Below are 13,977 nucleotides of genomic sequence, written 5' to 3'. Positions count from 1 at the left end.
AACTGTACTGAATTTCTGATCAAGAGTTTTTAGTGATTGTTTATACAAAGATTCTAGTGGTTTCAGAGTACTAGATTGCGACAAATTAGTTAAACAGAAGCAGTAGCTAATATGGGAAATAATCAATGCACATACATCAAAGCGGCCTCAGACGACATATAATCACGTATAAATCTAAAAATTGATAGACTAAATCTGTCCCGGTTACAGACCTTTTTAACCTGTGCCTTAAATGAAAGTTTGGAATCAATCAGAACACCATACTTATATAATCTTTCCCCTGATACAAAAACATCTGGCACTACCCTTATAACTATTAAAAAAGTGAAAAAAGTGAGTGAAGTGACATTCAGCCAAGTATGGTGACCCATACTCAGAATTTGTTCTCTGCATTTAACCCATCCGAAATGCACACACACAGAGCAGTGAACACACACACACACACACTGTGAGCACACACCCGGAGCAGTGGGCAGCCATTTATGCTGCGGCGCCCAGGGAGCAGTTGGGGGTTCGATGCCTTGCTCAAGGGCACCTAAGTCATGGTATTGAAGGTGGAGAGAGCTGTACATGCACTCCCCCCACCCACAATTCCGTCCGGCCCGAGACTAGAACCCACAACCCTTCGATTGGGAGTCCAACCCTCTAACCATTAGGCCACGACTTCCCCAATTACATTTGGTAAAGAACATACTCACTGTTGTAGAGATGTTTTACTATAAACAGCATTGTTCTAGCCAAGCTGTGACATGAACCAGGGAATGTGTAAGTTCATTGCAACTTGGGACACACCATTTCCTTGTATATAAATAACAGTGTCATCTGCATACATTTGAATGTAAGTGTTAGGACAGACGGATGGAAGATTATTGATGTACAATGTAAAAAGTAAAGGACACAAACTGCTTTGGATGAAAAGCACAAGAACTATTATTCAAATAATTAGTAATTTGTGCAGCCATCAATTTTATTATTATTATTATTATTTATTTTTTTTGTCATAAGAATCATATTTCCTTCTGAATAAATTGAATCTCTTACTAGATCATTTTCTGGCCACTAAAATCAAATTGTGGTGAGAAAGGCCTGTTAACATATTAAAAGTTTTTTAATTTCTCTCTGCTCGGTTTTTTAAAAAATGTAATCCATTTGGGACCTTGTTGAATTAGTTATTCTTGTAGGCCCATTAATCATTTGCTTCAAATTGAAGTGATCAGTTATCTGTTTGAGATTCTTTCTATCTGTTTTATCTTCCCAATTAATATTTAAATCTCCATAATAATATCTTCTTTGTTGAAATCACACTGTTTTAGTAGCTGCTTCAAGTTTTAATAAAAACTAATATTTGAAGATGGTGGATGATAAATAACAGTTACTACAAAGATGATAGTATAAGATTCAGACCAATACATTCCAAATCTATGCAATTTGCCCAAGTGATTTCATTACACTGGATGCCATTTATTTCACATAAATCATAACTCCACCTCCCTTAGAACCAACTCTATCTTTCCTATACAGTTTAAAACCAGCTACTAATGCTGCAGACAGAGAATTATCATGAAGCCATGTCTCAGATAAACAAAGAAAATCTAAATTCGAGTCTAAGAGGCTTGTCTTTAGGATTCCAAATTGTTCTTGATTGATTTACTTCGAAAAAACGCCCTTTTCCTATTATTATTTAAAATACCTTGATTTACAGATTTCATTTTTACAATTCTCATAGACTTTTCAACATGCAAAGCTTTAATAAAGCTTTATGCTTAAAACTTCAAAGCCACGTACCACACGGAGATAGCCAACTACTACACTACTATATAGAAAAAGATACTTTCAGAAGCACTTGATTCTGCAAACGATCTGGTCCAAACGCAGGATTTATGTAAGGAAACGGTTATTATTTGTATTGTCTGGCACGCCAAATCATGCTCACCTGCTTGCTTTTCTATTTAACAGTGTTTTGTGAACATATATATACTTTATTAACAGGTAATTGTGACATTTTACAATAAAGTTCGATTAGTTAATGTTGGTTTATGTATTGAAGTCTATTATTATTGTAAAGTGCCACCTAAAAGAATGTATTTCGAGCGTTCAGTTAAAAAAAAATATTAACAGCAACTGCGAGGGAGGTTAGTGAGCATAACCAGACAGTAACGTAGCGCCACCAAAAGTGCGTACCTGTAGGATAGCTGGATCCGACATGGAATCCACAAGGCCGCTGTTACAATATATTCAGTTCCTGAAATATTTGGTTCCACTGGGTGGTGCTTTATGGCAAGCCGTTGTAACATTTAAGCTATAAACTGAACTAGTATCTAATTTAACGTTACTAGTACTTATTAATTAGATACTAGTACTTATTCAGTAGATACTAGTACTTATTTATTAGGTACTAATATTTATTCATTAGATACAGTACTTTTGATTAAATACTAGTACTTATTTATTAAAGGGTTAGTTCACCCAAAAATCAATATTATGTTATTTATAACTCACCCTCATGTCGTTCAAAACCCGTGAGACCTCCGTTCATCTTCGGAACACAGTTTAAGATATTTTAGATTTAGTCCGAGAGCTCTCAGTCCCTCCATTGAAACTGTGTGCATGGTATACTGTCCATTAGGGCTGTAACGATACACCAAACCCACAATTTGGTTCGTATGTATCACAATTTTTAACCCACGGTATAATACAAACCTCGATATGGGGTGGGGTGGGTGGGGGTGTTGGGGGTCTTTGACAAAACAATTCAAAATATATTTTGAGGAAAAAAATATATATTTTTAGTAACCCTCTTGAGTCTAAGGGTATTTTTGGGGCCTGGAGATGGTTTTGTCATGCCCTAACATTTGTGCTTTTTTCAGTTTCTTATAAATATCTAAATGGGTAAAGTCTAATCTCACTGTAATCAGAACAAACGGGGATATAATAATATGTGAAATGCATGTATGTACATGATTGTGTTTTTGAGAAAAAAAAAATATTATGCGTGGTTAGTGAAAAACTAAAAATTTTAAAACACTTGAATAAGGCAAAAAAAAAAAAAAAAAAAACACAAAGAACAATGGTTCCCGGGATTTTTGAGAACTGGAGCTTGTAGTCTAGAATTTTTCTTTCTAAATTATGTGAAAATCATCTTGTTTACTCACTCACAGAAAACAATATATTGATTTCAATTTTCTAAGACACTTTTTGTTGATAAAAGTCCTATGTGAGTAGGCGTCAACTATCATGAATATCATTGTGATTTACACCTGAGAAGAAAAAAGGCCCACATAATGAGCTGCATAATGAGCAATTCAGTCAGCTGTGCCACTCAGAGGGAAGGGTTACAAGAAATAATGTAACCCTTACATTCTTATTATTATCATTATTATTATTATTATTATTATTATTATTATTATTATTATTAATGTTGAAAAGAGCTGAGAATATTTTTCAGGTTTTTTAGGGGGGATAAATTAAAAGAACACAATTTTTTGTTATATTTGTTACAGTTACATTTATTTGTTACATTTATATTATTTACATCAAGCTTTTGAATGATATAGTATTGCATATTGTTATTGAAACTTAATAATATTTCCCTTAATTATACATTTAGTCAGGAATTATAGTTTGGAAAGTCTAGGTAAAATGTTTACACGTTATGTGAAAACTAGTACAAGTATATAAATAAATATAAAGAGACTTACTCTTTACTTACTCATGATCTCTGCTGAATAGAGGACTTCATTCTTTTTTTCTGAGGAAATCCATTTCTCAAATCCTCAACCACATCACATCTTTTTGGGGTGATTTATGTCTTATTCCTCTCATCGCGAAACAAACAGTAAAATAAAAACACTTCAAGAACAGTCTGGCTGCTTTTCTTCTGTGTGGGCGTATTCAAGCTGAGCGCTTCAGTTTGAATCTGAATAGCGCGTTCGGCGCGGGGGCGTGGTCAGATTAGATATAACGAACGGAGCTGTTTTCGGCAGCACTTGTTTAGTTTAAAAGTAGACATGTCAAGCTTTCTATTGAGAATGAGAAGTTGTCGTCATAGCACAAAGCCCCTCCCTCGATATCACGGTCTCCGCCATGTTGGAATCCTAATCAGAATGAGCTTTATTGACAGATATGTTTACACATACGAGGAATTTGTTTTCGTGACAGAAGCTCCGCAGTACAACAGAATGAAAGCGACAGCGAATGATACCGGCAGCGAAACAGGATTGTTTAAATGTGTTGTTAAGAGGAGGTTCTCGCAATTCTGCACTGTTTTACCATGCCTGGAAGTTACTGCTGCGTTAAAAACTGCTGCAGTACCTCACACGATACATATGGAAAACATAGGAACAATGAAATACCGTTTTTTTAGGTTACACCAAGCGCAAAACAGCGGTATTTGGAGAAGCTCTCAAGCGGCACAGAGACCTGGACCATTTACCTCCATGCACACATATGGACATTGGGAATTATATTGTTTTTGGTTTAAGTTACTACACAATGCAGGAGTTTAAAAGCCACAAGTGTTTGGAAAGTTACGAGGCTTTCTGCTGTGGCTGGGTCCATTTACAGCAGGTGATGAAAACAGTGTTGTACTGGCCAAAGTAAGTTTATTCACATGCGTTTTAGTGTGTTGTAATTACATTGCATTTAGAATTAACTGCGACTGAACACTAGATTGTAACGAGATGTTCAATGTATACGAACGTTTCCAACATGTTTTGATGTAGGCTAAAGCTGTGTATGTTTAGTTATAATTTGATTTTAACCCAATGACACATACTGTGCCAGGTTTTTTTTGTTGGGGGCTGCAAAGTGGACAAACCAGTTCTGGGTTAGCTAGGGTAGTTAAATGTGTGATTGCGAGATGTAAATGTCCGGGTTAGATTAAGCCATTAACAGCGTGAATGCAAATTGACTTACATTGTAAACAATATAATTCCCAATGTCCATATGAGGTATGTGCACTGAGGTAAATTGTTCAGGTCTCTGTGCCGCTGCTGCCTGAGAGCTTCTCCAAACACCGCTGTTTTGCGCTTGGTGTGAGCTTGTTCCTGCAAGCTCCACTTTCTTTCGCCTTATGTTTTTGCATTGCTTTACTTTCTTCCTTTTCTTTCTCGTATTCGTAGATCCGTCTCGGTCTGTTCCGCCGACAAAATAAATGCGCAAAAATGAAAGCGCTCTGAAATGTTTAGTCGCGCCTCTGTGAAGTTCTGAAGGCATTGCCCCTGGCAACAGATAGCGTATCCTTCCATCAGGGACGACCGGCTCAGACCCCTCCCAGATCAACCCAAATCAGCACGTGACTTCTCATTCTCAATAGATATCTCTCTCATGTCTCTTCCTTTAGTATTCACGGAGTTACAGTTCATTTTAATGACGTGTTTGTACATGACGATCAGCGCTGACAAAGGCTGCAGACAACACACCTTGTTTGTTATCTTTATTTTATAAGTGCACAAAGTTTTGTTGTTATTATATCTGTATCCAAAAAAAAGTAGACCCTTTACAGATACGATTAATGTATTGCTCTTATATGTACGATTAAAACTGAAAGTGTAATTTAAGTTCTTTTTGGGGTTATCAGGAGAAAATTACTCAACGCGTATCCGCGTTAAACAACTCCTTCAAACGTATTTTATAATGTTAACTTCAAATAATACTTTTAGTAATTTAAAAATGTGGTAGCATTGGATCTGGACAGGAAGGATAACTCTAGGAGGGGTGTGTCGCGATTCTGCCTTCTCACATCGCGATACAGGTTCGTGGACCTGCATATGGCGATTTCGATTTTTTTTGTGTTTTTTCATTTTAAAAAAGTTGATGCTTGAAATAAAGCTTTTTTTTTTTGGGATGTTGATGATGATGATTATGATTGCATTGTTAATTATTTTAATTATAGGCCTATAATAAATAGTTTTGAAAGACCTTTTTAAAAAAAAATTAGATGAGGAGTAAGCTAGTCTAATCTTTACCTTGCAGCACATCACTTTTGCGCTGATGCGCTATGAAATTATTGTGGGGCCAAATAATTGTTATATTAATTTAAGAATAAAAGTAGGCTAACTTAATATGAATAGGCCTAATAATCAGAAGAATGTAACATGCCTACATTAATTGAAAAGGCCAAATTAGATATAACTAAATCGTATAAAATAGTTTTATTCAGAAATGTAATGTTTGTGATTTATATTTTTGTATTATTATTATTTAAATTGTTATTTAAATGGTCTAAAAATAAGGAAACAGGTGCAGTTAAGCGTATGTATATAGGCCTATATTAAAAAAATAGGCTAATCTTTGTGAAGATGACTGGCAACAGCTGGTCTTAAATTCTTTAGAAAACTGGACACCAAACGACTTTGAATGCTGACTAAAAACACTGACAGGGCTCAAATGACATTCATAATCGACCTGACAGTAGTGTTTCCTGGCTTTAGAGAACGAACCGGTTCTGCTCATCAGTGCAAGGTTTTTTTTTTTTTTAAGAATTATGAATTGATTCTTTTTTCCAAAGTTTTCTAACACAGCTGCAAATTACAATCCAACTGAATGGTAGTGTTGGGTCATTCTTGAACGATTTGTTAATTTTTTACGAATCTTTAACAGAACGAGTCGTCTACGGGAGTGATTGGTTCAGGCGTACAAGCGCAACATTTTATAGATTCTGTACTGGAATAAGTCTAGTTCACCTGTTTCAGTCAATGCAGTCTGAGCTGGTAAGAGAATTGATTAGTTCCTCTCATGAGTCTTTCAGGATTTCGAGTTGTTCCTTAATCATGTGACAGATCCATAAGCGTAACCAATGCAGTCTGAGCCGGAAGGAGAATCGATTAGTTGAGATTGCTTGAGCACCTGCCCCTTTGCCCTTTGGTGCCCAAAGTGCCCTTTTGTCAAAGGAAAATTTTTGACGTAACGTTTCCTTTTGTGAATGCCTGCTCATACCCAATCTAAATATTAGTAAAATTTTGAATAATAATTTAGCTGTCAATAAGATGGCCAACATGATGACCTTTGACCTGACGACGACGGCCTTCTCATCCGACCGGGAGGATTCGTCACTCAGCACGCGCATTTTTTAATTGTCAGAGGATATTTTCAACACCGCGGAAGCTGGTAAGTGGTGTTTCATTCTCAGAGAAGTGATTTTTATATTTATTTACTTATTATTATTTTACAAGAACGACGAGATGTGAGAACATGCAGATATGTTATTTATATTGATGTAGTGTAGAGTAACGTTAGCGTGCTGTTTGAGGGAGAAACGTTTCACAGGCATCGAGGGCAGAGGCGTCATGCCCATTCAAAGATTTCTGAGCCTAGTTGATTTTAAATGCAGCTTCCAAACGACAAAAAAAAAAAAAAAACAGCAGAATAATATTTTTTATATATTTGATATAACCACACTGTTGTGATTAGATCGTTCAGTGCACAGCATCAGCTGCGAAATTCAAATCTGTGTTCGCTGGCTGGCGCTGGAGAGTCATCATGAAACGCGGTGTTTTTGTTCACTTGCTCGCAGCTCGCTGACTGAATTATTTAGCGAATTCTTTCTTCAGAGAGAGAGAGAGAGAGAGAGAGAGAGAGAGAGTAAAAAAAAAAAAAAATCCTGATGTGCATGTAATATAAAGTGCTTCAGTGATTTTAATGGGAGTTTTTGAGAGTGCCTGAACTCTGGCTAGACTGAATGAAAATGTTCTTTGATAATGTAAATGTTCTTTACTCTCTGTAAAATGAAAGTGTTAAAATAAGTAACTTACAATATTGTTATTAAAATTTACATTAAATGCAAATTCAGTCGTATTAAAAATATTTGATGGCATGATATGGCACTTAAGTAAAAAGTCTGGGTTTTATGTGTAGTTAATAGATTACACTACCTTTCCATTAATTGATCAAATAACAATCTATAAAGGTGCAAAACGCGTTTACTTACACGTTTGAGAATCGCGATATTTCCTGATATATTAAGCATGTTTGGAATTGTTTTGAATAAAAAGGAAAAATAAATAAAACATAAGCCTATATAAGTTATACAGTGCTTTCATAGCATGACTCAGTTGTTTATTGTTTTGTATCAATATTTAAGGTGGACTTGATTAGGTGCAAGAATAGTAGTGATGGTTAAAATAATAGATTGATGCTGAAATAGTAGATTGTGCCTTGTTCCTAGATTGACAGAGAGTGGAAAGTAATAGATCAGATGAGGAGATGGAGATATAGGAAGAAAAAGAGGCAAATGTAGACGCACAAGTGACAGAAAGAGCAGGTAAGCAAGCCAGGAGACAGAGGCTGGTGAGAAAGAGGAAAATGTAGAGGCACAAGCGTTTTCTATAGTTTTTACTATAACAGCTCTTCTTAATTATTCTGTAGAACAGAGAAGAAAAAGCCATCAGGTTGGGACAATTTAAGACATTTCAGTTTCTAATCCCAGAGTTATTATTAGGTGGAAATAATTTTTCTTTTTTTACTTTTAAACTTAAAATGGTCTCTTCTAATCTTTTTCTTTTTCAAAACTGCATCACAGCATTTGCTGCCGTATCAATACATAATCATCCATATCAATACGCAAATCGGCAAGGAATGCATCACAATATATTGCTGTATTGCTATTTTGAACCGCGCTATTTAAAGCCTTGTTCCATGTGCCCCTTTTATACTTTGAGCACCTGCTCCTCCAAAGGTCTCTGCACGGCCCTGCATGTTACGTCATGTTGATTGTTTCATGTGGGTGTTGCCGCTGATCATTCCATCAGCCTATTTAATGCCCTGTTTTCGTCTCTTGTTTGTCAGATCGTTGTTTGAGGTCCTCCGTGTTAGATGTCTGTTCTGATTCTTGTGTTCCTGCCCTTGCTTGTTTCCTGTTCGGTCGTCTCTGGATTGTTCCATTCAAACACGGATTATCTTCACCTCTCAAGGATCTACCACCACCGTCATCTCTACAAGCGCACTCAACCCACCTACTCACCAGTCTGTGCTGCCATCGAGGTTCCTGCATCACTCTCCAACCTTCATCCATCATATCTAATTACAATAAACTCTATTAACTTGCTTTTGCCTCCTGTCTTCCCTACCCAGTGTAACAGAACGATCTGACCATCATGGAGGCAGCGAGTTCTCAACGGTCTGCTCTCCAGGATTTCCTCAGCGCCAGTGTTCAGAGGATGGACTCCCAGGAGAGGAATCGACACTGGTCACGCGGTTCAAGCCTTGGTGACACAGGTGTCCGAGCTCACTCAACAGTTCCAACTACTACGAGCTCCCACTGCGCCGCCCACACCGCCTGTTCGCCCAATACCACCAGTGACCCCTCCCAGCCAGAACCACATCTCCCGATCCCGGAGACATACTCGGGTGAGCCCAACTTCTGTAGAGCATTTCTAACCCGCTGTGACATGCACTTTTCCCTACAGCCCAGAACCTTTGCTAATGAAAGGGCCAAGGTGGCCTTTGTGCTGACTCTACTCTCTGGGAGGGCGGCATTATGGGGGACAGCGGTATGGGAGAACCAGGATCCATGCTGTGCCTCGTTTCAGGCACTCTCCGCCGAGATGAGACGGGTAGGGCGAGCTTGGCTTTCCCGGGAGGAGAAGGAGAGGCGGAGGTCCCTTGGCCTGTGCCTCTACTGCGGGGGAGCCAGACATCAAGCCTACACCTGTCCGGTAAAAGGGCCAGGCCCGGTAGTACGTATGGGGCTACTATCGGGTGGGATCTCTGCCGAGAAGACACAGACCCACCACTGTCAAGCACTACTGGACTCAGGGGCAGACGGTAATTTCATGGACAGCACACTGGCACGCAAGCTCCACATTCCTCTCAGACCCCTTCCGCACCACATCACGGTTCACGCCCTCAGTGGACAGCAACTCCCTACCATTTCGCACATCACTGAAGACATCACCCTCATCACATCTGGCAATCACTCTGAGACTATTTCCTTCCACATCCTTGACTCCCCCCCCGGCGCCCATTGTCCTCGGTCACCCATGGCTCCTCCTCCATAACCCCAAAATAGACTGGTCCTCCAATTCCATTCTTTCCTGGTGTAAAAAGTGTCATGAGTCTTGTTTAGTGTCTGCCTGTCCGTCTGTGTCTATGTCTGTGTTACAGGAGGAGGCGGTGGATTTGTCTAACGTGCCCGCGGAGTACCTCCATCTGAAGGAAGTGTTCAGTAAGTCTCGTGCTGCTTCTCTTCCTCCGCATCGTCCCTACGACTGTGCCATAGATTTATTGTCAGCTAAGTCTCTGCCTAAAGGCAAATTATATTTTTTTTCTGTTTTTTTGGGAAAGAAGGACGAATCACTGCGACCTTGTATTGATTACCGGGGACTGAACAACATCACGGTAAAGAATACTTATCAATTTTCACAAAACTAGACTTACGCAATGCTTATCATTTGGTTCATATCAGGGAGGTGGATGAATGGAAGACCGCTCTTAATACCCCCAGAGGGCACTTTGAATATTTGGTTATGCCCTTCGGCTTTCCAACTCCCCAGCGGTCTTCCAGGCACTCGTCAATGACGTGCTGCGAGATATGATTGATCAGTTCATATATGTCTACCTGGACGACATATAGATTTTTTCTTCTTCTCTCCAGGAACATGTGCAGCACGTCCGACGAGTGCTTCAGAGGTTGCTAGAGAATGGGCTTTTTGTCAAGGCGGAGAAATGCGAGTTTCATGCACAGTCAATTCCATTTCTGGGGTATATCGTGTCGACTGAGGGAATACGCATGGATCCCGAGAAGGTTAAGGCTGTAGTAAAGTGGCCAAGTCCAGATTCCCGTAAGGCCCTACAGAGGTTTCTGGGCCCTTGCGCGTATTTTTCATATCGTTTATCTCCTGCTGAACGAAATTATGATATTGGTAACCGAGAATTGTTGGCAGTTAAGATGGCATTGGAGTAATGGCGACACTGGTTAGAAGGATTGGGGGTTCCTTTTATTGTATGGACTGACCACAAGAATTTAGAGTACATTAGCACCGCCAAAAGTTTGAACTCCAGGCAGGCTCAATGGGCACTTTTTTCGGACGTTTTGACTTTACTATCTCGTAACGCCCGGGTTCCAAAAATGTTAAACCCGACTCTTTGTAACATATTTTTGACCATTCCAAACGCCCGTCTCACATGGGAGATTGAATCGAAGGTCAGAACGGCCTTAGAAGGGGTAACGCCTCCGCCCGGGTGCCCACCGAACCACTTATTTGTGCCAGAGGGATTAAGGACCAACGTTATCCAGTGGGGACATTGCTCTAATGTAGCTTGCCATCCAGGGGTTAACCGCACTAGATTTTTAGTCAAGCAACGATTCTGGTGGCCACTTATGGCTCGCGACATTCACAGTTTTGTTTTGGCTTGCTCGGTTTGTGCCACTTTTAAGTCTTCCAATCGGCCCCTTAATGGGTTACTCCAACCGCTGCCGGTCCCTTCGAGACCCTGGCCCCACATCGCTCTAGATTTTATTACCGCCTTCCCGCCCTACCAGGGCAACACGGTAGTTTTAACCGTGGTGGACCGGTTCTCGAAGGCAGCCTACTTTATTCCCTTGCCCAAATTACCCTCAGCCAAGGAGACAGCGTTGACTGTCGTAGATCACGTCTTTCGTTTACATGGCCTCCCGATAGACGTGGTTTCCCGAAAGGGGACCCCAATTTGTGTCCAAATTTTGGCGAGAATTCTGTAGATTACTTGGAGTGCCTGTAAGTCTGTCCTCAGGGTTTCACCCCCAGAGCAATGGTCAAACCGAGAGAGCCAACCAAGATTTGGAAAGGGTGTTGCGATGTTTTTTCTCCAAGATTCCTTTCTCCTGGAGCAAACAATTGTCTATGTTGGAATACGCCCACAATACCTTACCAGTATCTCCTTTTGAGTGTAGTGTAGGTTACCAGCCACCTATTTTTCCCATTCTGGAATCCGAAGTCGCGGTACCCTCCGTTCACGCCTTCGTTCAGAGGTGTCACCGCACTTGGACTAGAGCCCGCGAGACTCTACTCCAAGTGGGGGCGCGCACCAAGGCCAAAGGCGATCGCCACCGGTCTAGGCCTCCCGTATACGACGTGGGTCAAAAAGTGTGGCTTTCTACTAAGAATATTCCTCTCCGCTCCGTATCTAATAAATTGGCTCCCAAATTTATTGGCCCGTTTACTGTCACCAAGATCATTAGCCCGGTGGCAGTCCGCCTTAAACTCCCTCCTGCGTACAGGATAATTCATCCTCTACCAGCGCACTCAACCCACCTACTCACCAGTCTTTGTTAACAATAAACTCTGTTAACTTGCTTTTGCCTCCTGTCTTCCATACCCAGCGTAACATTTACAAACGTATGTAAACATCACTGTTGGGAACGTTACTTTAAAAAAGTAATTAGTTATAGTTACTCACTACTTGTTCCAAAAAGTGAGTTAGTAACTGAATTACTCTATAATAAAAGTAAAAAAAAAAGTTGCTATATGTCAAAGAATTATTATTTTTTTTGCAGTTTTCACAAGTCAGTTGAAATGAATAGAACAGACAGGTGTTCGTACATAACTTTCGATATTTATTGCACGTCAACAGACAGCAAGAGTTTTATCCTGCACTTCAAGTATTATCTTTGTAAGAAAAGTGTTTTTGGCCACTAGCTTTATATATATGCGTGTGTCACACATTACATGTAGGCTACACATTACATGCACATTCTTGCCTTTGACCACAATGAATTTGAAGTAGTGCTTATATCTTCACCTTGAAAATGCCAACTTTTCATCGGATTGCTCCTCACTCGCCATCTCTGCTGCTGCTGGGAATCTCTGTTTAGCTGTTGCGTGTGTGTGTGTGTGTGTGTGTGTGTTTGGCGCCGCTGGTGCGTGTGTTCAATAACAGGTAATCAGGCAAATATAAAAATGGTAGTTTTCACCATGGCAGCTGTCGCGGCAGCCCTCGTGCGAAGAACGACGAGTGTAAAGACCATCGACTCTACCTGCGCAACTCCACAGAGCAAGGACACCGACAAGGCACTTGAGTATTGCTTTTCTCCCCTTTCTTTCTAAAAGTTGGGACACTGTACAAATTGTGAGTAAAATTTAATGGAACAATTTACAAATCTCATAAATTTATATTTTATTCACAATAGAATATAGATAACATATAAAATGTTGAAAGTGAGACATTTTGACATTTCATGCCAAATATAGGCTCATTTTGGATTTCTTGAGAGCTACACATTCCAAAAAGGTTGGGACATGTAGCAATAAGAAGCCGGAGAAGTTCAATGTACATATAAGGAACAGCTTGAGGACCAATTTGCAAATTAGGTCAATTGGCAACATGATTGGGTATAAAAAAGAGCCTCTCAGAGTGGCATTGTCTCTAAGAAGTCAAGATGGGCAGAGGATCACCAATTCCCCCAATGCTGCGGGGGAAAATAGTGGAGCAATATCAGAAAGGAGTTTCTCAGAGAAAAATTGCAAAGAGTTTGAAGTTATTATCATCTAAAGTGCGTAATATCATCCAAAGATTCAGAGAATCTGGAACAATATCTGTGCGTAAGGGTCAAGGCCCTTAACCCTTGTGGATTGTTCAAATTCACTACCCTTTCGAGTTGTTCGGGATGAAAACATCCACTCAATTAAACTGCTGTAAAAATGTATCAGATTCATATTTTTTTTTTCAATTTTTTTGCATAGATCTGTTATCAACCTCAGTCCTGATCAAAACTACCAAATATTTTAATTCTTTATTGCCAAGTTCATAAATGATGTCACTGATTTGGGGGAAAAACACACACAAAATGACTTATTTTCAATATAAAAGTAATTGTGGCTGGATTTTTTTTTTACTTTTTATAACAGTCTTGGGCATGTCAAACATTAGTAGCAACATTGGCTTTGATGCATTTTTAGTTTTTGTGCAGCATTAGATTTAAATTTTTTTCTCCCTAATTTGTTGTTGGTGGCTGTTTTTGCCCCATTGACTCCCATTATAACGACATTTTTTGATTGCATA

This window comes from Carassius gibelio, chromosome A15, assembly GCF_023724105.1.
Source record: "Carassius gibelio isolate Cgi1373 ecotype wild population from Czech Republic chromosome A15, carGib1.2-hapl.c, whole genome shotgun sequence".
Taxonomy (NCBI): domain Eukaryota; kingdom Metazoa; phylum Chordata; class Actinopteri; order Cypriniformes; family Cyprinidae; genus Carassius; species Carassius gibelio.
This window is presented reverse-complemented; position numbering follows the sequence as displayed.